The sequence below is a fragment of the Suncus etruscus genome, chromosome 7, assembly GCF_024139225.1.
Source record: "Suncus etruscus isolate mSunEtr1 chromosome 7, mSunEtr1.pri.cur, whole genome shotgun sequence".
Lineage (NCBI taxonomy): Eukaryota > Metazoa > Chordata > Mammalia > Eulipotyphla > Soricidae > Suncus > Suncus etruscus.
The window spans coordinates 119,786,529-119,808,528 of NC_064854.1; the positions used below are offsets into that span (position 1 = coordinate 119,786,529).

A 22,000-nucleotide genomic window follows, 5' to 3' on the forward strand; every position below is an offset into this window, starting at 1 on the left:
CGCATAGCCAGGAGTAACCCCTGAGCGTCACAGGGTGTGGCCCAAAAACCAAAAAAAAAAAAAAAAAAAAAAAAAAAAAAGAAAAGAAAAATGCCTGCCATAGAGGCATTCAGCAGGGAGGCCAGAAGTAAGCCAGGGACATTGGTGATGGGAAATATGCACTGGATGGATATTGCAGATTGTATGGCTGGAGTTCAATCATGAACAACTTTGTAATTATGTCTCTCATGGCAATTCAATCATAAATCTTCTCTTTTAACAAGATGAATTCCCCGAGGAGAGGCCAAAGGCATGGCTTAGTGGTGGAGTGTAAAGGCTCTGCACTTCGTATTCCCAACCTTGGGTTAGCAGGTCTGAAGCAGTCGCCACATGATTAATAAAACAAGACGGTTATGAGGGAGAAAAAGCATGGAATTGGATGGCTTCTAGCCTCATGGTCTTCAGGCCTTACAAACTGAATCTCTCTTTATTCACCAGCTCAAATCCCAACCGGTAGAGGGAGGGTCAAGTGAGAGACAAAAGTATCTTTCAAGCTAATCTAAGCTAGGTGGACTTTTTTTTCCTGTCAAAAGGGATGGTTGAAAAGAAAAGAGGAAGCCGGATGTCTTTGTTTAGGGTAAAACAGGGTGTATTCCAACAGTAGAGCACTGTTGCATTAAATAATTAACGATGGTGGTGGATAGAGATGGAGGGATGGAGGGATCTTTCTCTGCCACCCCAGGCCACGTGGTTCCGCAACCCCCATTCAGCTGGCGGGTCCCAGGTTTAGGTGAACGGAGGAATCAGACTCATCCAGAGACAGACATCAGGAAGCATCAACTTTATTCATGCCCTATTCACCACATGTGTGGCTTATATCATAACCTTTCAAGCACAGCCATTCTTCACTAGCCCTGCATCTTAACTCTTTTCAGCCATCTTCTCTTTCACCTCCATGCTGGCCAAAGACCAAAAGGGCAGAGACCCAAAAAAGGCCAGAATCCCCTGGGTCAAAGGCTTTATCTACCTTTTTCAAGACCCCCTCCCAGGAATGGGCGGGGTCTTGCAGGTAAGGTCAAGTTACCTAGGGAGAAAGGGTGGGGGATGAGGCTTCAGAGCACCTGCCTTGTATATGTAGAAACTGAGTTCAATCCATGACACTGCCCCAAAAATAATGAACTAAAGAATAGCAATAATGATCAGCCCCCTTCTTTCATCTTTGTCAATTAGAGTAGAATAGAGTTTGTTGGAATCTCCAAATAGGTTCTTGACCCGTTTAAAACTCAAATTCTAGCTTTGCTCCAGGGCCTTTTGCCTTCCCTTGCCCCCCTCTCCATCCCAGCTCTAGATTTCTTCTGCCTTTTCCTCCCAATCTCTGTATCAACTAAAACCAGGAGTAAAAGGAGCATAAGCCACAGTTTTTGGGTTCCTTCAGGAAGTGCATGCATGTGATCCATGCATTATATATATATAATATATATTATATTATATATATATATTTGCATTATGGCAGATACTTCCAGTGCCGGAGCACTGGCTCAGATGTGGGCACCCTGCGCCCACATCCTTATCCTCCCATGCATTTCTTGCAGAGTGATAAGAGAGCCAGAAAAGAGGGACACAGACTCCCTTTTCTTGATCCTGAACAAAATCTTACTACAGAGCATATGAGTTTCCAGAACAATCCATTGGGAAAGATTCTTAAGAATTTAGCCACCATTTCTTTATCTTCTTCAACAAATATTGCGTCTCTAACTTGTGTAGTTTGCGGATGTTAGGAAGCAGCTGAGGAGTGGAGACTGGGGTAGAGAAAAGCAATAACTCTGAACTAACAATGAAGTTGCCCAAGGTTGCCCAATAAAAAGGAAACTCAGCAATATCAGAGTTTCTTTCTGCTTGAGGCAGTCCTTCCTGCCTTTCTCCATATCCTCCCCTCTGCTTAAAGCATGCCTTCCTTAAGTCTCCTCTTACCTGTTTGCCAGATCCATATCAACATCCCCAATCTCTCTAGATTCCATCATTGCATGAGGTCTGTGCTCAAGACCTCACAATCCTTCCTTCATCTTCCTGTACCCAGGAAAATTTTTACATACCATTTTGGATGTCCTTGGGCTTCCACCTCAGCTCTGGCTACTCTCTTCTTGCCTCTCACTGCTGCCTGCTGCAGCCTATCTCAGAGGGGAACATTCCAACCCACAGAAGTAACAGAGTTTCCAATATTTCTTTTTTTTTTGGGGGGGGAGGGTGTCACACCCTGCAGCACTCAGGGGTCACTCCTGACTCTGCACTCAGAAATAGCTCCTGGCAGGCTCAGGGGACCATATGGGATGCCCAAGAACAAACTTGGGTCCCACCCAGGTCAGCGCTTGCAAGGCAAATGCCCTAGCACTGTACAATTGCTCCAGCCCTCAAGATTTTGTTCCTTGCCCCCCCCTATCTTTTCCCTATACATTGTTCCTTGGGAACTTTGCATTCATTTCTTTTTTTTTGATTCAAATTACCTTCTCCATACTGAAAATTCCCAGAATTGTATTGTCTACTCAGCTCTCACATCTACTCTTAGAAGATGTATTATGAACAAGAGACTTCAGCCTAAATGTCAATCAACATCTCAAAACAACCTTCAATTTACAGTTCTGAATCAAAATGTAGACACAACTATTATTCTCCCAGCGAAGCAAATCTAAAATCTTGGAGGTAATAAAGTGACTTTAAAAAAGGGTGGGGGCGGGACCTGGAACACTTTGGGAATATAATCTGGTACAGCCTCTAAGAAACATGGTACAATGGTTTATTTTTAAAAGTTCAAAGGGAGGGGCCGGAGAGATAGCATGGAGGTAAGGTGTTTGCCTTAGACGCAGAAGGACGGTAGTTTGAATCCCTGCATCCCATATGGTCCCCAGATCCTGCCAGGAGCAATTTCTGAGCGTAGAGCCAGGAGGAACCCTTGAGCACTCCCAGATGTGACCCAAAAACAAAACAAAAAAAAGTTCAAAGGTTCAAAGGGAGAGTCAGAAAGATAGTACTGCTGGGTGGGTGCTTTACTTGTGCAAGTTCAGTCCCATTTATTTCACATGGTCTCCCTAGTCTACCAGGAGTGATTTCAGAGTGTGGAGCCAGGAGTAATCCCTGATCACTAGGAGATGTGCCCCAAAACAAAAGTGAAAAAGAGAAAATTATACAATTTAGCAATACCATTCCTGGACATTTATCTGAAGGATGTACGCAAACACTAATTTGAAAGAGTATATGCACCCTTATGCTCATAGCAGGACTATTCACAGTAGCCCAACCATGGACTCAACTGAGATACCTACCAATGGGTGCCTGGCTAAAGATGCCATGAATACTACTCTACTATTAAAAAAAAAAATAGAAAAAATGACATAGGGGACTAAATAAATGGGGCTTAAGGTGATAAGGTTAAGTAAAATAAGCGAGTGAAATACAATTTGTTTCATTTATATGTGGGTACAAATTGTTGGGAATGGTGAACAGGTACTTAAATTTATGAAGAATTCATGAGAGAATTTCTGGCATAAGAAAACTTTAAAGGGTGCTCGCTTCGGCAGCACATATACTAAAATTGGAACGATACAGAGAAGATTAGCATGGCCCCTGCGCAAGGATGACACACAAATTTGTGAAGTGTTCCATATTTAAAAAAAAAAAAGAAAACTTTAAAGGCCAGATAAATACTACTGGGGTTAACACCTCGCCTTGCACATGGCCCACCCAGGTTAGATCTTCATCAGCATGTACATCTGGTCCCTTGAACAGAGCCATGAGTAAGCCCTGAGAAAGAAGGAAAGAAAGAAAAAGAAAGAAGAAAGAAAGAAGAAAGAAAGAAAGAAAGAAAGAAAGAAAGAAAGAAAGAAAGAAAGAAATAAAGAAAGAAAGAAAGAAAGAAAGAAAGAAAGAAAGAAAGAAAGAAAGAAAGAAAGAAAGAAAGAAAGAAAGAAAGAAAGGAAAGAAAGAAGGAAGGAAGGAAGGAAGGAAGGAAAGAAAGAAAGAAGGAAAGAAGGAAGGAAAGAAAGAAGGAAGGAAGGAAGGAAGGAAGGAAGGAAGGAAGGAAGGAAGGAAGGAAGGAAGGAAGGAAGGAAGGAAGGAAGGAAGGAGGAAGGAAGGGAAGGAGGAAGGAAGGAAGGAAGGAAGGAAGGAAGGAAGGAAGGAAGGAAGGAAGGAAGGAAGGGAGGAAGGGAGGAGGCAGGGAGGGAGGGAGGAAGAAAGGAGGGAGGGAGGGAGGGAGGGAGGAAGGGAGGGAGGGAGAGAGAGAGAGAAAAAAAAAGATTTTTTAAGGAAAGAGAGCTTTCAGGCCAAAGCAATAGCACAGCGAGCAGGGCAAATTTGCCTTGCACATGGCCCACCCAAATTTAATCCCTTGGCATCCCATATGGTCCTCTGAGCCTGCCAGAATGATTTCTGAGCCCAGAACCAGGAGTAACCTCTAAAACCAGTGTGTGTGGCCCAAAAACCAAAAGGAAAAAAACTCTTGCAAAGAATGGGCAAGAGGCACTTAATTATAAAGAATAAAGATAGCGGGCCTGAGAGATAGCATGGATGTGAGGCATTTGCCTTTCGTGCAGAAGGACGGTGGTTCAAATCCCGGCATGCATATGGTCCCCTGAGACTGTCAGAAACGATTTCTGAGCGTAGAGCCAGGAGTGACCCCTGAGCGTTGCTGGGTGTGTCCTCCCCACCAAAAAAAAAAAAAAAAAAAAAAGAAAAGAAAAGAAAAGAATAAAGATAGCCAATGTTGCCCTTTTTAAAAAATTTGTATTAGGTACCACGGTTTGCAGTACTGTTAATGACAGGGTTTCTTGTATAAATCTTACCAACACCACACCGTCTACCACAGTGTCTCTTCCCTCCACCATTGTCCCAGTGTCCCTTTCTCCATCCTATCCGTCTTCTACCAGAGTCTGATTCCAGAGTTTCAAGTGCTTTTCCCTCTGTACTAACTCTCCAACCCCAGGACAATCTCTGAGCCCTCAGTGCCACCTGTGTGCTGCTGATAAGCATATTGATGAGTCACAGTAAATTTAATCTTGAATTTTTCCCCATCGGAACAAAAATCTGCAGACTCTCTGGAGGTGCAAACGTGGCTTATCTCCCTCTTGTAGTTAGTTGCCTGAGAGATTTATAACTTTCACCTTCTGGTGGGTCCTATGCTGGCTTCCTGCATCCTGCTTATACCTAGAAACTGGGAAATGACTGCGCAGTGGGATTTTATAACCGTTCCACCCCTGAGCCTCAAAAACAGAGATTTAGTCACTATCATGAATACTAAAGTGACTAAACTGGCAAAAACAACAAAACTACCTCTTAAGAGTTGGTGAAGTGGTGAAGTGGGAAGATTGGGCAAAGGGATCATATTGTGTGTGTGTGTGTGTGTGTGTGTGTGTGCATGTATTTGTGTGTAGCAGGGACATTGTTTGTATTTTTTATTTAGCCACTTTTTTTAGCCATTTTTAGTTAGCATTTAACTGGGAGGAGGAGGTGGTGTTTAATGCTTCCCTCCATCCTATATATTACTCCCTTCCTATACTAATTCCAACCCCTTCAGTTGACTTTTCCTTCTGACTACTAGTTTTCATGTTCTTTGTTTCCATTGTCCTTGGATATTCACTATTTCACCACTATATATTCACATAACTTGCATATGAAAGAAATCATTCTGTATCAGTTTCTCTCCATCTGACAAACTTCACTCAACATGATGCTTTCCAGATCCCTCTATGTATCAACAAATTGCATGACTTTATCTTTCCGAATGGCTGAGCTATATTACACTGTGTAGATGTACCATAGTTCCTTTATCCAGTCATGGCTATTGTGGATAGTGATGCAAAGGAACATAGGGGAACAGGTGTCTTTCTCTATTTTGTCCTTGGGTGCAAAGAAGTCATTTTGACAATGAGATAACGCTAGAACTCTAGAGTTGGATACAGAAGTCATATACATGTAGGACTGAAAAGATAGGATGGGGTTCAGGTGCTTGCTTTGCATGCAGTCCTCCTGGGTTTGCAACCCCAACACTACATTCAGTCTCTGAACAGTGCTATGAGTAATCCCTGAGCATAGAAGATAACTCAAAAAAGGAAGAACTGGTGGGCAAAACCTGAGGATCCCACAGAGAAAGCAGAAGCTGATGGCTATTAGGAAATAGAAGAAAGAGTGAGGGGAGTGAGCTATTTCCAAAGTATTTGGAAATTTTCTTTTTTTTTTTTTTTTTTTTTTTTTTTTTTGGTTTTTGGGCCACACCCGGTAACGCTCAGGGGTTACTCCTGGCTATGCGCTCAGAAGTCGCTCCTGGCTTGGGGGACCATATGGGACGCCGGGGGATCGAACCGCGGTCCGTCTCCTAGGCTAGCGCAGGTAAGGCAGGCACCTTACCTCCAGCGCCACCGCCCGGCCCCAGTATTTGGAAATTTTCTGACTTGAGGTTGCTCCTTGAGGTTAAAACAATTTGACTAAAAAAATCAGATATTCCTAAAACTGACTTTTTGCATTGACACTATTTTACAATTGGCTCACTAAATCCAGCAGGGGTATGTAGGGCTGAGTAGGATCAGGCTTTCTGATTCCTTGTACAAACTGATTCCATAGCTTAAATTATCCTCACAAAGCATTCAGTCTGAGTCAAGTCCTTATCTGTACTGGGGCCATCACCATGCATTAATTTTGGTTCCTGATCCCCAAAGACAAGAGAACAGGAAACAGACAATTATCCCCACAGGAAAGGTAAAATGTCTAAGAAAAGGTCTAGATTTAATACCAGACACCAAAGGTCTATGTTCCACCTGTGGCAGCTCTGGAAAATGCAATAGGGCCCCATATTCTCCCATCCAAGAAGCTTCCACTCATCGACATAAGGTGGATTTGACTTGAACCAAGTGAATAAGGGAAATATTATATAAGGACCAGGAATCTGGAGCCTTGTGGGTAACTGGAAGACCTTTAGCTTTTCCTCTGGAGCTGTCAGAGGGGACTGAAATGGATTGAAAGTGAAGATTTGGGCCCGGAGAGATAGCACAGCGGTGTTTGTCTTGCAAACAGCCGATCCAGGACCAAAGGTGGTTGGTTCGAATCCCGGTGTCCCATATGGTCCCCCGTGCCTGCCAGGAGCTATTTCTGAGCAGACAGCCAGGAGTAACCCCTGAGCACTGCCGGGTGTGACCCAAAAAACAAAAAAAAAAAAAAAAAAAAAGAAAGTGAAGATTTGAGAATGCAGAGAGATGATAGTAGGGGGTTCAAGGATAATCTAGGAAACAACTCATTCTGGGGTGCAACTAGGAAACAGCTCATTCTGGGGTGCAGCAGTGAGGAGGTAGTAAAAAAAAAGGGGGCTAGGTTCTCCTTGGTTTTTTTTTAAGGTGGACACTATGGAATTTACTTATATTCAGGAGATGCAATGCCTGAAAATCAGAAAGACAAAGATGACACCAAGATGACACCTAAGAGGGGCCGGAGAGATAGCATGGAGGTAAGGCATTTGCCTTTCATGCAGGAGGTCATCGGTTTGAATCCCGGCGCCCCATATGGTCCCCTGTGCCTGCCAGGAGCAATTTCTGAGCCTGGAGCCAGAAATAACCCCTGAGCACTGCCGGGTGTGACCCAAAAACCACAAAAAAAAAAAAAAAAAAAAAAAGATGACACCTAAGAGCTAGAAGAATGGAATTTGCTTTGGTTGGCATGTCGGAAAAATATGACTGGGACAGATTGGGAGACAGGGTAGACCAGAAATTCGAATCTGGATATCATCAAGCTGACAGATCTTCTGGTTTCCAGGTGCATTATAAGGGAGGAAGCTCCCTGTAACCACTCAATAGCAAAGTTCTACAGAAGTCAAAGTCAGAGAGGTTTGGGAGTGGGGTGATGGCTCTATGAGCTGGGGCTCTTGTCTCACATTCAGTCCCTGGCAGTGCATGACCCACTAAGTACCACTGAATATCACCCCAAGGACTAAGTTGGAGTAGCTCCCAAGTACATCTCTCTGGGTGTTATCTAAAAACTAAACCAAAACAAAACAAAGGTAGAGGTCTGAACTTTTATTCAAATGTGTTTTGAGATCATGGATCCATTTTATCTCGGGGTTGTTTCCATTCGGCGACACAGTAAATGGTGCATCCAGCTTGTGAGACACTGAATCTCACATTTTAGGAGTCTAGGATTCTGGCTTTTCTAACAACCTTTCAAGCCATACTCAACCCTTCTACATTCTCCTTGCTATGGTGATAGGTAAGCAAGCCATGCTCTCACTGCCTCTGGTTCTTTGTTTCTTCTTCATGTGGTCCTTTCCTTGACTGACAACTCAGAAGAAACCACAGCTTTGCCCTCACATCCATCCAAGAGCACAGAATCTGTCACTGCAAATTTCACCACTCAAACTAGCTTGTAGTTTGTTGACCGCATTGTAAGCTCTGCTAGAAGGAGCAGGAAGTGTCTATCCTGCAGGTAAAAAAGAACAATGAGCTCATTTACAAGCTTCAGAAGTGTCTTTTGCTTAGACAATGTTCACTCAGCTTTTATATTTTATGTATTCTGTATTCAAACAGCAAATTCCCCTTCCTCAAGGATCTAGAAAACGGCCTTCGTGGGACTATGACAATACGAATTAATATAATCTTTCTTTGCATATTTTCTTTACAGGTGTGTAAAGTCTTTTCCTGAATCCCTACTTTTCATCCAAGCTTAGCTGGTGGCAAACCAGCACTGAATGTTTTTTTGTTTGTTTGTTTGTTTGTTTGTTTTTGGTTTTGGTTTTTGGGTCACACTCGGTGGTGCTCAGTGGTTACTCCTGGCTGTCTGCTCAGAAATAGCTCCTGGCAGGCACGGGGGACCATATGGGACACCAGGATTCGAACCAACCACCTTTGGTCCTGGATCGGCTGCTTGCAAGGCAAACACCACTGTAATATCTCTCCGGGCCTTGAATGATTTTTTGAGATTTTTTTTAATGTTGTTTTTAGTTTTGTTTCATATCAGGTGATGCCAGAGCTTACTCCTGGCTCTGCACTCAAGGAACACTCTTTGGAAGGGATTGTGGGACCAAATGGGATGCCAGGGTTCCAACCCAGGTCAGCCATATATATGATAGGCAAGGCAAGCACCCTACCCACTCTGGCCTATAGTTTGGGTTTTTAATAAATGATTGTTCATTATGTTGTGATTTTTTTATTTAAACACCTTGGTTACAAATATGATTGTGGTTGGGTTTCAGTCGTATAAGATGACACCCCCCATCACCAGTGTAACATTCCCATCACCAATGACCCAAATATCCCTCTTCCCCTCCCTGCCCCACCTGTACCCTAGATAGGCTTTCTATTTCCCTCATTGTTAGGATAGTTCACAATGTAGTTATTCCTCTAACTAAATTCATCACTCTTTGTGGTGAGGTTCATGAGGTCAGCTGTAACATCCAGCCCTCTCCTCTTTTGTCTCTGAAAATTGTTGAGACATGTCTTTCATTTTTCTTAAAACCCATAGATGAGTGAGACCATTCTCCGCACAGGCAACACTCACAGTTTCTCACAGTCGGGAACCACTGCAAACCTCTTCTTATTTGGATATTAGGTTGTAGCTTTTATTTATTTTGGGGGGGTGGGGTCACACCTGGTGACGCTCAGGGGTTACTCCTGACTATGCACTCAGAATAACTCCTGGTTTGGGGGACTAAATGGGATGCTGGGGGTTGAACCACAGCCTGATTGTTCATTTTTTACAGGCCATTTGCTGCTCCAGATATCAATACACCAATCAATTTGAGAATAGATTAAACAGTTGTAAATTGCAAAGTTTAAAGTCATGAAATAAAGCCTATCTAGGAAACAGAATTAATCAAACTAGTCTCTGCCCAGCTCAGCTTCCTTCCACATAGGCCAGGAGGCTCCTGAATAGAGGGCAGGAGATCTCCCAAAGGCCACACAAGCAAGGAAGGCAGGAGAAAGGGTGCCACTGGGTCTCTACTCTTTGGTCATGATTATAGGGCCAAGTCCTAGCTTACCACAGTGCTTGTGTCCTGCCTGCCTCACTCATACTCACTGGGCAATGAGAATGTAGCTTCCTCCAGGAAGCTAAGTGGCTCTCTCTGCTCTTCCTCAGTCATGGCGCTGTAGAAAACTTCCTGTAGACTCTTTTTTTTTTTATTCTTTCCAGTCTTAAAGTTTTGGATTGTCTTTTGGTAGTGGTGGTGATTGTTGTTGTTATTGGTGGTGGTGGTGGTAGTGGTTATTTCTTCCCTCCTTCACCCTGCTGTAAGGACCAGACTTACACAAGCTTGACTATCATGTCACACACTTGACTGGTGCTTGCTGCTGCCACACACTTCTAGTTGCAGTGGTTATACATTCAATCACCAGGAGAAGCTTTCCAAAGATCAAACTTGTGGCCCCAGGCTTGCAAAGCAGGTACTTTTGCTACTGAGCCATCCTCAGGTTCAGTTTGTGGAGTCTTTCGCCCCTGACTGTCATTTAGCCTGTGTTAGTTTGTGTATTCAGTAATAACTTCCATTTCTAGGATAGTAAAGAGAACTATGATGTAAGTACTAATGAAATTTTGTTTTTGTTTTGGAGCCATACCCAGCTGTATTCAGAGCTTCCTTCTGGCTCTTTGCTCAAAAATCACTCTTGGTGAACTTAGGTGACCTTATGGAAGGGGTTGCCAACATTTGAACCCGGTCAGCCATGTGCAAGGTAAGTGTTCTACCCACTGTACTGTCTCTCCAGCTCTTATATATTGTTTTGTTTTGTTTTTAAATAAAAACCCTTCCAAGTAGGGGGCAGGATCGATAGCACAGTAGTAGGGCTTTTGCCTTGCATGTGGTTGACCCAAGACAGACCCTGACTCAATTCCTGGCATCCCATATGGTCCCCTGAGCCTGCCAGGAGTGACTTCTGAGCACAGAGCCAGAAGTAACCACTGAGAGCCACCAGGTGTGGCTCAAACCACCCCCCAAAAAAAAAACCTTCCAACTAGTATCTAATTTGGAAAAAAATCTGTCAAGATCAGCTATAGCAGAATAAAGCCTATGACCAGTGCCAGGTTGAGAAGTGCTGCATATTAGGTTCTGAAAGTACACTTCATTGGTTGATATCTGTGTGTGTGTGTGTGTGTGTGTTAAAGAATAAGATGAAAACAAATCACATAGCCAGAACTTCATTCACTCATCAGTGACCTAGCCACTTATATCTGAATCAGGTGATAGTTTCTAAAGCTGAAGAAATACTTAGCTCACTTGTGGTACTATTTCCAGTATCCGTAAACACATATTTTGGGACAAATATAATAGTTCCATATCCTCTGTACAGCATGTTGTCCCAAACATTTCCAGAAGTGAACCCTGAACATAGCGTGAGTCCTGAATTTCACCCATATGACTCAATTCCCCACCAAAAACTTACAAGTTTAGTCTTCAATATTAACATTTTTGGCCTTATAAATCTAACTCAAGACAACCAACAAACAATAAATCTATTAAATCCTTTCTCAATATATTTATAAATATTAAACCTACGAGAGGTGGCGCTAGAGGTAAGGTGTCTGCCTTGCAAGCGCTAGCTAAGGAAGGACCGCGGTTCGATCCCCCAGCGTCCCATATGGTCCCCCCAAGCCAGGGACGATTTCTGAGCGCTTAGCCAAGAGTAACCCCTGAGCATCAAATGGGTGTAGCCCCCCCAAAAAAATTAAACCTCAGTAGCATTTGCCAATTTTCATGATGTAAATCCTTTCCCTGTGGTCAAATTCATACTTTCCACATGGATGGAAAATGAGTATGACATATTTTATGATCTCCCCATCATTTATTTATACTAGACATCCTCAAGTACCACAGCCATGTAAAGAAAGAAAGATCAGGGTGGCAAAAAGTGTAAACTCTAGACAATTTGAAAGTTCTCCAGTCCAGTACTTCCCTCCTAGAAATGCACACAATAGAAATGTATGTGATCCCAAAACATAAACACAGATCATCAAAGGAGTCATCAACATTCCAAATATCTATTTGTAATAGACAGAATAAATAAACTGAAATACTACAAACTTATAAATGAGAATATACCAATATGACTGAGTTCCTCAAATATAATGTTCAGCAAAAGGCACCAGCTACCAACTTCAGAATAGGACTGGGGTATAGCACAGTTCAGGAGCATATGCTTTCTAATAGTTTATATAGCTTCTTGAAGACCCTGGGTGTAATCTCAGCACCACAGAAATAAATTTGCATAATAAATCCAATCAGTCAATGAGAGTGGTAGATTTGGGAAGGAAGGGTGGGAAAGTGAATGATAAGATGGTTTTGATCTAGACTTGGATAATTATCTTGGTAGGCAGAAATCTTATGATTAAAGTACTCATAACACCAAAAAATATTAACTGTGTTTGTCTCCAGGTATGTCATACATACATATACATACACATAGTTTCTTCTTTAAAGCATCTGCATGAAGGCATACAGAACTTGCAGTCTGTGAGTCCCCACAAAAGGCCCATCCTTGATTGGAACATGTGACTTTGGGAGCCCTCCACAATCCATAAAGCTGGGTTCTACTCAATTATGTCGCCTTCCTTCCAATGTCAACCTTCAGCTTTGTCCCTGCTGCAGAGGACAGCAGAGAGCAGGAATGTCCATAAGAAAACACAAGTCAAAGTTGTACTCTAGGTGGTATGGACTGAGTGTTTAGAGCATAAGCTCTGGAGAAAGCAGGCAGAGAAGGATGGAGGTGAGAAGCAGGAACAGGTATCAACACTGGTGACCCTTGGTTCAGTGCCAGAGTTGATGCAGAATGCTGTGTGTACCAGATTCTCACCACCTGTTATGGGGGATCCTGAGATTATCTTCTCATCTCAAAGAAGAGAAGATGGGGCCAGAGCAGTGGCGCAAGCAGTAGGGCATCTCCCTTGCATGTGCTAACCTAGGATGAACCACAGTTTGATCCCCTGGAATCCCATATGGTTCCCCCAAACTAGGAGCGATTTCTGAGTGCATAGCCAGGAGTAACCCCTGAGTGTCACTGGGTGTGCCCCCCCCAAAAATCAAAGAAGAAAAGATGGAGGTTCCAGAGCAAGGAGAAACTGGAACACCCACAATGCAGTCTCAGATCCCCACAGACCTATGCTGTCCTCCTCATAACATCCTGCTGCCCACAAAACTGTGTGTCCCTGCTGGGAAGGTCATGCAAGGAGGGTTTAGAATGTTCTGCCCCAGAAAGTCTTGCCAGTCTTGTAAACCCTCCTCCCACACTGGGGCCTTAAAGCCCTGTGCTCAACCGAAACGAACTCTGGTTGAGAAAGCAGGAACATCAAAGTTACCTACAGAAAGAATCCAGAAACCAGTGAGAAATTCAGCACAAACTTCTCTACTGAGCAGCTGTGTGTCTCCCCTGATCCCCTCAGCAGGGCAGGGCCAGGACCCACCTTGAGAGAGGAAAGCTCCTAAGGGATCTTCCGCCAGAAAATATTCACCTTGTGCTCCATGCTTGAGCTCTGGGGAGATCTGTCTACCTTCTGGCCTGCCTCCCACTCTCCCAAGCCCACACCAGTTCCCTTTTTTTATCTTTTTTCCAGTTGATTAAGTTTTGCATTAGTCCGGGGCCCAGCTAGAGTTTCAGGAGTCAGGGAAGCTGACAGTAAAAAATTCCAGGATGCAATCTGGCTAAGATAGAGGCTAGGAACTGGAAAGGGGTTAGAAAGGTCAGCTGCCTGGAAGCCAGACTCTGCTTTCCCCAGTTGCAGCATGGCTCTAGGTGCTGGAACACATCCATGCAGGATGAAAGCAGTTTCCAATTGGGGCACAAGAATGAACCGTTGGAGCCAGAGCGATGGCACAGAGGTAGGGCATTTGCCTTGCAAGCGGCTGATCCAGGAAGGACCTTGGTTCGACTTCCGGCATCCCATAGGGTCCTCCAAGCCAGGAGCGATTTCTGAGCACGGAGCCATGAGTATCACTGAGTGTGGGAGAGAGAGAGAGAGAGAGAGAGAGAGAGAGAGAGAGAGAGAGAGAGAGAGAGAGAGAGAGAGAGAGAGAGAGAGAGAATTGGGTGGGGGAGTGTTGACAGAGCAAGGCAGAGAAGCTGATGGGAAAGGAGGAGTTCTACTTGAAGGATGTGCCCCTACATAGTTCCTAAGACAGCTGCAGGTGGCAGGGAAGACCAGCACCCCCTGTCAATCACAGGGATGCTACAGAAACAGGCTAAAGGGCAGTAACAACCTTTTGTTGTTTTGCAGTGACATCTGCAAAGTGGCTATTCAAATAGTCAGGGTTCGTGACTGTGCTGATTCATATGGAGTGCTTTCATTATTACTGCTTGCTAGATTTGGAAGCCCAGTTCCGACCAGGTGGGTGGTTGTCACAAGGTCTCCTAATGGGATCTGTTGGTGTGCTCTGCACCCCCTCTAGCTCTGCAAGTTATAACGTTTCTGCTTTGTTTTGTTTTGTTTTTTTTGGGGGGGGGGAGCACACCCGGTGACACTCAGGGGTTACTCCTATCTATGCACTCAGAAATCACCCCTGGATTGGGGGACTGTATGGGATGCTAGGGATCAAACCAAGATCCATCCTGGATCAGGTGCATGCAAGGCAAATGCCCACCACTGTGCCATTGCTCTGGCCCCTAAAATTTCTGCTTTGTAAGCTATGCATGAGGAGGACACAAGTCATCACAGCTGGGCTTGGTACTCTGCTTCCTTAAAATGCCAAAACTGGGGGCCAGGGTGATAGCACAGTGGTAGGGCATTTGCCTTGCATGCGGCTGACCTAAGACAGACCAGGTTCGATCCCCAGCATCCTATGTGGTCCCCCAAGTCTGCCAGGAGCCATTTCTGAGTGCAGAGCCATTAGTAACCCCTGAGTGGCACCAGGTGTGGCCCAAAACAAACAAACAAACAAAAAAAAAAAGATGCCAATACTGGGGAAAGGGTTAAGATGCCCTTTCAGACTGTGTTTGCAGCACAGTTCTGGGGATCATTTCAGGCTTGTGACAGCAGCGGGAAAGGCAGGAGAGAGATATGAGGGGAGGATGTTGGCCTAGTCCCTAGAAAAAGTGAGAACAGGTCCACTGCCAGGAGCGATTTCTGAGCATAGAGCCAGGAGTAACCCCTGAGCACCGCCGGCTGTGACCCAAAAAAAAAAAAAAAGCCCCGCCAACTTTATTGGGCTAAAATCAGTATGATCTAAGAAACACAAAATGTTGTGGTTCTCACTCCCCCACACTGGAGGAGTGTTTCTTCTTGCTCTTCAATACTTGTCCATGTCTCACACCTGCTCTCTCACTCTCTCCTTTGCCTCCTCTATCCCTTCTGTCTCCCTTCTCTTTGTTCTCTCTCTTTCTTTTTCTCTTCTTCCTCCTCCTCCTCCTCCTTCGTCTTCTTCTTTCTCAAGGCCTCGTACTTGACCAAATAAATTAGAGAGCCTAGCCCAGGAAGTTAGGATCTCCCCTGGGAAAGGCATCAGCAACTTGTCTCTGGACAAACCTACAGACTTCCTGCTTCCAGTGCCCACAGACAGGCCTTGAGGTTAAGGCAGCCAGGAACTGGGGCTGAGATCTGGTTGAAGTTACATATACGCATATATACATACCTCTTAAGAGGTACTGAAGAGCTTATTTGAGCAAAAATCAATTCCACTTTCGCCGTGCAGAACTGGAAGTGGTTAGGAACCAGGGAAAGGCTCAGGAGAGAAGGAGGGGAAGCAAAGAAAGCATCTGACTACACTGTGAAGCCTCAGTGGCTCTTGGCGGTGAATTGTCCTTCGATCTTGGTTTGCTTAAGTAGGCCTGGGAGTAAGGGCCTCCTTGTTTAATTTGCTGAAGGCAGATGTCACTAGGGCTTCTGGAAACCAGCCCGGTGCAGAGCGTCTGCATGCATCGATTCTATGCCCGACATACACCTTCTGTCCACTCTGCTCATCCATTAGAACAGACCAAAACCTCACCCTGTCACAATTCAAAAATCACAGAGTGTTTGATCTAGAAGGCCAAGTGGCATTGAAATTGTTGGTGTTTTCTGTTTTTACTGTGCTCCTTTGACTCTAATCCTTAAAAAAATACCCACTTAAAATTTGAGGTTAACTTAAGCTAATATGCATGTACATGGAAATGTAAAAAATACTATGCCTCTAATGTTTAAGGAGTTACATAAGTTTTATGGCTTTAGATTGCCTTGTGTGCTGTTAAGAAATATTATAATGTGTTACAATGTGGGGACTTGAGGGACAAAGTAATTGTACATGGATTCTGTTTTATTTATCTTAATGTTCTTTGGCTGAAAGTTCAAAGTTAAGATATCAGCAAGGGGACTTCTTCTGAGAATTATGTTACGGTGATTGTCCTTCCACTGTAACTTTACCTTGTCCTCTTTCTTTGCATCTTTGTTCTCATAATTAAAATTAAAAAATTAAAAAAAAAAGAAAAAAATTGTTGATGCTTTGGTACTATATGCATATTTGTGTATCCATACTATACCATCACAACTCCATCTGGGGAAGGAGCAGAAAGGAATAGTGGAAGATAGGTTTTTTTAAAAAAGATCTGTCTCGTGCAGCTGAAATAATAATTAATAATAATAATAATAATATGGGGCCAGAGTGATAGCACAGTGGTAGGGCATTTCCCTTGCACATGGCTGACCCAAGATGGACCTCTCGATTCTATCTCCAGCATCCCAGGTGGTCCCCTGACAGGAGAGATTTTGTCTTACATGCAACTGATCCAGTTTTGATCCCCAATGCTCACCATGTTCCCCATGTCTCATTAGGAAGAATTCCTGAGCACAGAGCCAGGAATATGCTCTGAATACCTGAGTACCACTGGGTATGGTCCCAAAAACAAAAACAAAAACAAAAAAAAGAAAGTCTGGCTTAGTCCTGTGGACAGGACTAAGATCTCCTTTTAAAGAGGCAGAACACTTGGGCTTGCCTTCATGTAGCCAACAAGGATTCAGTCCCTGGCACCACATATGTTCGCTGGAGCCCTGTCAGGAGTGATCACTGAGTACAGAGCCAGGAGTAAGCTTTGAGCACCACCCAAGTGTAACCCAAAGGTCTTGATTACATTGTGTTTGTGTGTTTTAGGGAAAAAAAACCCAAGAGATGAGGTGACCTTGTCATTACATTCAATGGGACTAAGACAGTAACCCAACACCCCATCATTAGTGAGTAACAATTCTTCCCTCTCTCACTTCTGTTCCTTGAAAGTTAGTCCAGCCCTCCCAGAAGAAGGACCATAAAGACTGAACTTAATTTTATCTCTTGAATGAAAAAGGACATACAGGCGTTATTTACAAGTCTTCTACCAAGATTTGGTTTTAGGGGGCCGGAGTGGTAGCACAGTAGTAGGGCATTTGCCTTGCACGCGGCTGACCCAGGACAGATGTGGGCTCGATCCCTGGCATCCCATATGATTCCTCAAGCCAGGAGCAATTTCTGAGCTCAGAGCCAGGAATAACCCCTGAATGGCACTGGGTGTGGCAAAAACAAAAGATTTGGTTTTAGTGCCTATTCATCTTTTTCTTCAGTTACCAATTTATGTCCATATGATTTCTTAAGTGTTTATATTTGAATTTTGGTTTAAATCTATTATTCTGCTATATACTACTCAAATTATTCCAAGCTGGGGCCGGAGAGATAGCATGGAGGTGAGGCGTTTGCCTTGCATGCAGAAGGAAAGTGGTTTGTTTTTTGTTTTGTTTTTTTTTGTTTTTTTTTGGTTTTTGGGCCACACCTGTTTGACGCTCAGGGGTTACTCCTGGCTATGTGCTCAGAAATCACCCCTGGCTTGGGGGGACCATATGGGACGCCGAGGGATCGAACCGCGGTCCTTCCTTGGCTAGCGCTTGCAAGGCAGACACCTTACCTCCAGCGCCACCTACCCGGCCCCAGGAAAGTGGTTTGAATCCCAGCATCCCATATGGTCCCCTGAGCCTGCCAGGAGTGATTTCTGAGTGTAGAGTGAAGAGCAACCCCTGAATGCTGCCAGGAGTGACCCAAAAAAACAAAAACAACAACAAAAATTATTCCAACCTTGCCTTTGGGATCTCTTTCAGGATGGCCTCACATTGGCCTGCCCTACAAGATACTCTAAGCTCATTTTATATTTTCTACACCCAAAGCTTCCAATCAGCCGTTTCTAAGCTATCATTTCTTTTATTGGACAGTGATATTTAGAAACCAATATCCAGTCCTAGTTGTGCTAGTAGTTCTTCTTAGCCAACTAAGCTATAGATATCAGAGCCAACTCGATGTTATAACTTCCTCTGTCTCTTTGTGTCTTTACTGAATTGCAATCTGATATCTTTCATTATAATTTTGTTAGGTTTTTTGGGGCATGTTTTTTGTTGCTGTTGTTGTTTTGTTTTTTTTGTTTTTTTTTTTTTGTTTTTGGGCCACACCCAGTGATGCTCAGGGGTGTACTCAGAAATCTCTCCTGGCTTGGGGGACCATATGGGATGCCGGGGGATTGAAACACGGTCTGTCCTAGGTCAGCGCATGCAAAGCAAATGCCCTACGCTTGCATGACCGCTCCAGCCCCTATAATTTCAAGGTTTTTTTGGTTTTGGTTTTGGTTGTTTTGGGTTTTGGGCCACACCTGGCGGCGCTCAGGGGCTACTCCTGACTCTCTGCTCAGAAATCGCTCCTGGCATGCCAGGATTCGAACCACCATTGGTCATGGGTTGGCCGCTTGCAAAGCCCTACCACTGTGCTATCTCTCCAGCCCCCTAATCTCAAATTTTATTCCAACCTTTCTTTTTTATCTCTATCCTATTGTGTGAACAAACAGGACACATTCCAAAATCTTTAAATTTTTATAAAGCATTTTTAAAATTTTTATGAAGCATTGTTTCAGAATTGTTTATCTAAGGACTGGGAAATAAATCAAGAATCAAGGCACACACCTGGAATGACTAAAATCCTGAGTTTAATTCTTAGTGCCATATGAGCCCTGAGCATTGCTGAGTGTGACCCTATAGGATTGTTGGGCCAGACTGTCACCCCATTACTACATCACTCTGGCTCTAGCATTGAACTCTCCATTTTGTTTAGTCAAATATCATCAAGAGTGGTCCCCAGGACCACTGAGTATTATTTGGGAGGCCCTCTTTTCCAAAGAAAGAATGTTAGTTTAATATCACGATGCAGGAACCAATTTACCAATTCAAATATGATATTTAGAGTTCTTTTCATCTTTAGCCTTAAATTTTTCAGGTAAAACATTGTTTTTTGGGCCCGGAGAGATAGCACAGCGGCGTTTGCCTTGCAAGCAGCCGATTCAGGACCAAAGGTGGTTGGTTCGAATCCCGGTGTCCCATATGGTCCCCCGTGCCTGCCAGGAGCTATTTCTGAGCAGACAGCCAGGAGTAACCCCTGAGCACTGCTGGGTGTGACCCAAAAACCAAAAAAAAAAAATCATTGTTTTTTAAAGTGATTTTGATCCCCCCCCCATCTTCACTTTGTTTTTGTTTTGCATTTGCGTTATTTTGTTTGTTTGCTTGCTTTGTTTTGGGGCCACACCTAGCTGCGCTCAAGGATTACTCATATCTCTGCGCTCAGAATCATTCCTAGCTGAGTCAGGGAATCGAACCCGGATCGGCCCCGTGCAAGGCAAGCACCCTACCGCTGTGCTATGGCTTCCTTCTCTAAGTTCAATTTGTGTCCGTTATCCAAGAACTGGAATCTTCCGTTATCTGTCCAAGATAGTGGCCTGATGACAATGCTCAGTAGAGGGCGCTGGAAGACCATCATATCAGGAAGTGTCACAGTAAAGCCTGTGAAGGGCTGGGTGGACCAAAAGATTCGGTTTGACCTGCCACTTTGCAGTCAGGGCCTGCTGGTAATCTTTTATGCAATTATCTCAGCACTGAGCCCAGAGTCCCCTGAAGCCAATGCAAGGTGCAAACCCACTGGCACCAGACTGTCTCCAGATCTCCCAATGAACCTATATGCACAGCCTCCCGCGGCCTCAAGGCTCATATGTTGAACTACAGCTTCAGGCGCAGCCTCCACATGGCTCAGCCCCCCAGAATACACTCCTGTCCTCTCCCAAACCCCATCCGTAAGGAATGTCTCTGCTGTTCTGTACTTTGACCCAAACTTTCCATGAAACCTAAATCTCTCCCAAGTATGCCTATACTGTATCTCTCATCCTTAGTCCTTGGGTGCCACATTACATTTCCTTGCAATTTAGAGAGTTGTGTTTTTTTAATTTTATTTGCTTGTTTTAGGCCATACCCAGCAGTTTTCAGGACTTTTTTCAGTATCTGTGCTGAGGAGTCACTTCTGGCAATACTTAAATGGCAATGTTAAGTGGTACCAGAGATCAAACCCAGTTCAACTACACGTAAGGCAAGTGCCTTAATCTCTTTCCTATTTCTCTGGCCCCTAAAGTTATTCTTTTAGCATAGTCAATAAGTGCATTCTGGACTCTTCCACTGGCCCCGGAACACACCTGTTATAAGAGATGGTCTACCTTAGCTTCAGAAAAAGGTGTCCAATTTACCAACGCAGCCCAGTCATAGTACCTTGGGACCAAGGCAGATAGAAGGAGAAACAAATTTGGGTGTTGGTCTCTCCCTTGTCTGGTTACCAGGCTCACTAGCCTTCACGTCCCAAAAATCCCAGTATTGCACATTCCCTTGGAATTTGGCAAGCAGAGACTTATTGGCCAAGGATGACTCTTGGGTGACTCGCCTTGACTCTCTTGTATGCCAGAGACAGGTCAGCCACAGTCAAGGGACAAGGTGTGTAAGGAAAGCAGGATGCAAGAAACAATCCTTTCATCTCAGGACACTGTATGCTCTGCTCCCTGAGTGTCCCTCTCCTCTGCTCCTGGCCCAGTACAACACTAAAAGAGGAAGTGGTATTCCCACCCAGCCTGAGACAAAGCCAATGTCCACAGGCCCAGTCAGAGCAAGGCAGCTTGCTCTCAGGACCTTAGGCAAGCACCAGGAACCCTTACAGAGGCTCTGTGAGCCCTAACTGCTGGAGTAACTAGGTTTTTCTTTTTGGGTTTTGCTCAAGGGCTACGTCTAGCCTAGTGTTTAGAAGTCCCTCCCCAACTCAATCCAATCAACTCTCTCAAGTGCTGAATTTTCCATGTCAGCAGCACCATCATGTGGCCATGACTGATGGCAGCACATGCTAAGAAAGAAGCAGGGTGGGTTCTAATTAATGAAACGCCCATTGGTGATATTTCAAACATGTTTATTAATGATAGAATAGAAGGAGCACAGAGCCTGTTTCTAGGACTTTAGCATCAGAATGCAGTACACACTTAACTGTGTATCAGGTACTAAACTGAGTTGAGCCCTCAAGCCTTTAAGAGATCTGGAAGAGCCAATTCAGGGGGGTGGTGGCTGTGGATCATTTCTTGGATAAGACCAGGTTCCCCAGCTCTGATGCGAATGTAGTCATGTGAATGTGTGTGTGTGTGTCTGTGTAAAAACGTGTGTATCTCTAAGTAAGAAGGTGTGTTTGTCTGTGTGTGTATCTGTGTGTATGCGTAGTTTCTCTCTGTGAATGCATATATGTCTAAGTATGCCTGTGTATATGTGTGTAATTCTATGTAAATATATCTGTGTATCTTTGTGTATGTATGTCTGTGTTTGAATGTGTATAAGTCTCTATCTTTATGTAAGTGTATATGTCTCTGTGGATCTCAGTGTGTCTATGTACATGTGTGTGTGTATCTGAGTGTATCTGTGTGTAAATTTGCATATGTCTGTGTGTCTGTGTCTTTGTGTTTAACCTGTATGCGTCTCCGTGAGTGTATCTGTGAGTGTGTTTTCCTTCATACATTGTATTAGTCCCCTAGAAGTGCCTGCTTCTTTCTTCACACTCAAACCACTTTCAGTGAAAAGGGCTTTCTTGCCCCTCTTAACTGAACATTCGTATCTGTATACTCCTCATGTAATATGATTCTTAAAATATAGAGTACAGGGGCCGGAGAGATAGCACAACGGCGTTTGCCTTGCAAGCTGCCGACCAGGACCTAAGGTGGTTGGTTCGAATCCCAGCGTCCCATATGGT

General features: G+C 44.1%; 1 non-coding gene across 1 annotated transcript; it reads left to right on the forward strand.

Annotated features, from left to right (window-relative positions):
- Positions 1-3,535: 3,535 nt before the first annotated feature.
- Positions 3,536-3,642, forward strand: LOC126015016 (U6 spliceosomal RNA). The gene has a single exon (XR_007497925.1). It is a non-coding gene; the product is annotated as a U6 spliceosomal RNA (small nuclear RNA).
- Positions 3,643-22,000: the final 18,358 nt, after the last annotated feature.